Source organism: Pecten maximus, chromosome 18 (assembly GCF_902652985.1).
Source record: "Pecten maximus chromosome 18, xPecMax1.1, whole genome shotgun sequence".
NCBI classification, from domain to species: Eukaryota; Metazoa; Mollusca; class Bivalvia; order Pectinida; family Pectinidae; genus Pecten; species Pecten maximus.
In genome coordinates, this window is record NC_047032.1 from 8,772,956 (window position 1) to 8,779,407 (window position 6,452).

Below are 6,452 nucleotides of genomic sequence, written 5' to 3' on the forward strand. Positions count from 1 at the left end.
AACCTTTCATAAGTGGAGTCAGGAATTGGGCAGATGCATTGGAAGATGCTGCACACATGCCAGTAGTAATGGACGAGTCTGATGGCGTTGATGGAAGCAGTGATTCGAGTGAGACAATAGAAGAATAATTACAGGATCTCGCTTGAGTGTCAATGTCCAAAAGGTCAATTTATTGAACTGGTTTATGTGTAAAATTTTACTTCACATAGAACTTATATATTCACCAGAAAATACCGGTAAGATCAAATGTACCCAGTATAAAACGGACAACATTATTCTAAAATTGTCACTACAGAGACAATCGGTTGATGTGATTATTTATGACATACCTGGTGTTATTGCACATGTGTCATACGATAGTTATGGCATGGCTAATATGTCAGTTATGTGTAAAGTGTGTGTTTAACTTTTTTTTCAAAAAGTAAGTTACTGGTTCTTAATTCTAACTTACTTCAACCAATCAATAAAAATATATATAAAAAAAAAAAAAAAAAAAACATAAGCCAACCAGACTATGTTGATAACATGTTCCCCAGTAAAACAATTTTATCATTTGCTTCAATATTTTCATTTTCAACATAGTCTGCCGGTCCACAATCTGGGAATTCAGCCTGTGACATTGTCAAGATGAAATACGGAGATAAGAGTATCATGAAAAATCTTAAGTCACAGGCTGATAATGGTGATGGTGTTTTTTTTATTTTGTGTTTCATATTTTGAAGACGATATTGATATTCTGCAGTGACGGGGAAAAGAAACCACCACCACACAAATGTTGATTAATGACTCTGTTACCGAATTCGAATTATTTGTTAAAGAAAGCGATACTACTGGTATTCTAATGCTATTTGTTGTTTGAATGAACATTCGTCTTAAACATTACACTGTAAAATATCTATTCTGTATGAGAAATGAAATAGAACATACAGTATACATTGATTAAATGATTATCAAAATGTTATTGATTGCTTATCATTGATGATTAAAATTATATCATAGGAAACAATTTAATCAGAAGTGTTTGTTTTGTTGTTGGTTAAAAGGTAACGAAGACAGTTTTATCAACAAATAAACAAAGCATACAAGAAGGGCAAAGCTATTACTCATTGAAATAAGGGCAGCGGTGGTCGATCGCGAGTGGTTGAGGTGTTCAAACATCCTACCACTAGCCTTTCACCTCTGGGTCGCAAGTTTGTTAACAAGATGTAAAACAACGTTACAATATTTAAACCAATATATGAAACCGATACTTGCTGAAACACCACATCGAGGTTGAAGTGATATTCATGATTTCCAAATGAAACAAAAAATAATCCGTGATAATTATTCTAAACACATGAAGTTAGAGTTTGCAGAACTCGACTTTGCTTTGAGAAGGCATATTGTATCAGCTGCTATAGAAACGTTATAATAAATGGAGTTCCTGTTTGCTCTTTATTTAGGAAGTCGGCAAGTTTTTATTGAAAATGTGCCATTTTCGATACACAAATAAGTTTTCCTTTGTCAGTGACCTGATTTAACAGAGGTTACTAAGGGAATTATCAATGGTTAATTGGTTGCTATGGAAGCACGCTAACCATGGATAAAGTGTATACTATACGCGAGTCACCAAGGTACTTATAAATTCAAGAAAATACAACGTAAACATATGCATATTTTATACATAAAAATGATGTTAAGCTGATTCACCTTGGGTTGCTAAGGGGAAAACATTGTTGCTAAGGACACATAAGTGCATTGTTCTGTTTATTAACTGTTATTCACACTGGTTTGAGAAATTGGTTGTGGTTTATTTAATCCTAAGCTGGACTGATTATTTATCCTGATACAAGATGCACATAGCAGGTATTAATTTGATGTATATTAATTAGATAACCTGGTATTTTCGGTTGATAAGGAGTACTACTTCAGCGAGCTGTATCTATGGCAATTGGCGACGCATTGTAAAAAATAAACCAATGTATGAATTGACATCAACTTGTTAATAATTGGTGTAAAAATGAAGTAAATCGGAGATGGGGCCAAAAATGGCCCTTAATGCACCTTCTCCTTTGCTGTAGAGCCAGGTGAGCGATACAGGTCCAGGGCCTCTTGTTATATGACTGTGACTTTTTCCCTCTCCTGATTGGCCAATTCTAAACATTGTCACTTTGCTCAAATATTATATCAACCCCGAATCCGCGCTACAGAGTGATATAACCACCCAACAACTAGAGTTCTTTCCCGCAATCCTTGACGTCAAATCCAGGGTGACATAACAATCCAACAACTCGACATGCACGTATGTGCTCCCGGACAGAGTTTAGTAGACTAAATTCATAAATGTTGCAGCATTTACATTTTGTTGAACTTTAAGCAATGATAAATAATAAAGTTTAAATTCATTGCTGACTTTGACTTATTAATTGTCATTTTCAACTTCAGTCAATCACTATTATTGATTCAGTCCTATGACAGGTAATGAGAAACATCTGTAATATGAAAATGTCGCAGTTTTGTCATATAACAAAGCAATTATCGACCTGTTTTCAGGTGAATAAGATGACCTTCGGCCTCGGGAAATATCTTTTTCTCGAGTTTATAAATCATCATATTCACCTGAAAAGAGGTCGATAATTGTATAATATCGCGAAGCAGGTTATATCAGACGGTGAAATGGTTTCAGAGTATCAGATACTGACTAAAGATGGAGGGCGAGAACGAAGTTTTTCTCTGTCCAGAATTTTGTAATTCATTGAGAATAAATAATACAACATCGTATATATCCGAGATCTTATTTCCTTTTCGTTAAACACTGTCGTTTCAAATGTCGTTTGTGTTGAATTGCTTAGAACAACTCTATCTACCAATTCGTAAAAAACTCAAAATTTCAGCTTGAGATAGGCCAAGCTCAAAATACAATCTCACTAAACTGTCATTGCCTTATGTCGATACTCTTCAAACGTAGCCGATACTTCTTATATCAATACATATTTTCGCGATATAACGCGTTAGTTTCGCGATATTACACGTTCGTTTCGCGATATAACGCATTAGTTTCGCGATATTACACGTTAGTTTCGCGATATAACGCATTAGTTTCGCGTTAGCGTAATAACGCGAAAAAAATTCTTCTATGAAAATGGTCCAAACCGGCTTTTGTACATTTCAAATAAATTGTAGGCATGATTTATACATATTTGGTCAACTGCTATGGAAAACACTGCAATATGACTGAACTAGATGCCCAGAGGGCCTGTATCGCTCACCTGGATTTCATGAGATATGAAACAAGAATGATGATTAAGTATGTTTGTCACTGGTATTGCTATGTCAATATATCATAGGCATTTTATTTGGGTACGTGAGGTTTTTATGGCAAAAAATGCATTAATCCATGAAATGATTATTGATTTTTTGCGCAACCCCATAGGGATGCTACCACACAAATGTGAGTGATATCCATTGCTTAGTTTCAGAAAAACCAATTGACCCCGCCTTCTGCACCCCAGGGGGGTCAGTTCCTTCCTTTATAAAATTTTGAATCCCTACCCAAAAGGATGCTACCAGTCAAATATGAGCCGTTTCAGAGAAGTTGTTCATATCAATGTAGCCAAATTGACCCCTTTTGGCCCCGCCCCTCAGCCCCCAGGGGGTCAGCCTCACCATTTGTACAATTTTGAATCCCCAACCCATAGTAATTCAACCAGGCAAATATGAGCAATATCGATTGCTCGGTTTCAGAGAAGTCGTTTATATCAATATAGCCAAATTGACCCCTTTTGGCCCCGCCCCTCAGCCCCCAGGGGGTCAGCCTCACCATTTGTACAATTTTGAATCCCCACCCAATAGTAATTCAACCAGGCAAATGAGCAATATCGATTGCTCGGTTTCAGAGAAGACGGTTATATCAATATAGCCCAATTGACTACATTTTGCCCCGCCCCTCAGCCCCCAGGGGGTCAGCCTCACCATTTGTACAATTTTGAATCCCCACCCCATAGTAATTCAACCAGGCAAATATGAGCAATATCGATTGCTCGGTTTCAGAGAAGACGGTTATATCAATATAGCCCAACTGACTATATTTTGCTCCGCCCCTCAGCCCCCAGGGGGTCAGCCTCACCATTTGTACAATTTTGAATCCCCACCCCATAGTAATTCAACCAGGCAAATATGAGCAATATCGATTGCTCGGTTTCAGAGAAGACGGTTATATCAATATAGCCCAATAGGCCAGTTTCACAATCGCAAAATGTAAAGAGTTATTTCCCATGATTTCGCGAAAACGAGGCTCAGCCTGCTGACAAGTTGACGGTCACAAGTCACAAGGGGTGTGGCTAATGAGTGTCCTGTGAGGGTTTTTGCACGCCCCGCATTTCGTTAAGTGATATTATTAAATATTTTTTCTGTATCATACAGATGAATATCTAACCTATGAAGATGTCAAATTTGACTTTGATATAACGAGTGCATATTATACAAATGTACCGGCGAACACGAAGTTACGGTGCCATAAACATACGAGTGTCCTGTGAGGAATGAGTGTCCTGTGATTGTTTTTACACGCCCCGTAACTCATTAAATGATATTTTAAAATTATGTTTTCTGTATCATACAGATAAACATTGAGCATATTACCATGCAAAAGTTGACTTTGATTGCACGAGTGCATACTATTTAAATGTACTGTCGAAGTTACATTGCAGGGTGTCCCGCGGGGTGTTTTGTTCACAGGTAGACTTGTGGACATGATTATGATGCTTAATTTGTAAAAAAAAATATATCGTACCTCGGCCTTATAAATTTAGTATTTATAAGGCCGAGGTACGATATTTTTTTTACAAATTAAGCATGCGATTGTGATACAATAATTTAATCGTCTATAATAAAACATTTAAATTAAAAACATTATAATCATGTCCACAAGTACCTGTGGTGTACTAACTAGTGAGTGTCCTGTGGCGCCGTGCCAACCTCGGGTACTTTGCCGCAGGCATGGTCACGATCACTGGTGATCGAACTGCTCAAACTTTAAAACTGTGTCCGTTATATAAGAATTACAAATACACGTAGATCTATACGTATTTTCTCCCAAAGTCCGTTTATAAGAATTACACAAGAAATAACTTTATTACGCCTGAAATATACGTATTTTTCTCTCAAAGTCCGTTATATAAGAATTACAAATACACGTAGATCTATACGTATTTTTTTCCAAAGTCCGTTTATAAGAATTATACAAGAAATAACTTTATTACGCCTGAAATATACAAAATGTACGTATTTTTCTCCCAAGTCCGTTTATTAGAATTATACAAGAAATAACTTTATTACGCCTGAAATATACGTATTTTTCTCCCAAGTCCGTTTATTAGAATTATACAAGAAATAACTTTATTACGCCTGAAATATACGTATTTTTCTCCCAAAGTCCGTTTATTAGAATTATACCGTGGAAATAACTTTATTACTCCTGAAATATACGTATTTTCTCCCTAAGTCCGTATATTAAAATTATACAAGAAATAACTTGTGATATGCATTACCTTCCCATGTATAGAAAATATTGTTGTTATTACTATATGACCAACACACACATCTGTACATTTATGCACATGTATATAAAACATACATATAATATAGAGGATATCTGTGATACTTATTAGAGTATGTATATATACACCTCTTTTATCTAATCACTCGAAAATACGCATCACATAAAATAAAAAGCAAACAGAAAATTAACAAAAGGTATAATAATTGTCCTGTTACACTTGCATTCGTTACTGCCTTTTGTTGCGATAATGTCCATGACCCGTACATTGACATCGACACAGCATGGGGCTGAATTGAATAGTCGGGAAACAAAACTGGTCATTGACAAGTCATCAACCACTTCACATAACTGAGGCAATAATTTACAGTGAGTTAGTTGGCATCACTAATCAATTCATATACTGTTAATCACCTTTTGAAAAAAGAACGATGTCTACAAATAATTATGGTTAATAAAATATAATGAAAAGTAAAATCCTTCAATATTTAACTAACGCTCACGATCAACATGTACACCAAGAAAATGCACAGTTTTAACTTTTAATGTAATTTATAATTACACGTATTTATTAAAAGTGCAAATACACTGTCTACATAGTTAACACACTTATAAAGTTTAAATACATTTAAATATATAATTGACGGCAGTACTTCTTTTTCGTACATTACCGATAACAGTTGTTTTTAACAGTTAAAATGTATGGCCTTTATTTCGTAGAGTAGCGCAAAAATCTTAACCTATTTACCCTGTACTCAGTAATGACTTCAAAATAAGTTATACTATTAGTCAATATTCATATCTATTACACGCCTATCAATTTAACAAAATGTGCAAAAAACTGACAGGACACTCATCTTACACTTACTGTAAATTCGTCGTAGTATTTGCTAAAATGTACTTGTTCTATCAAAGT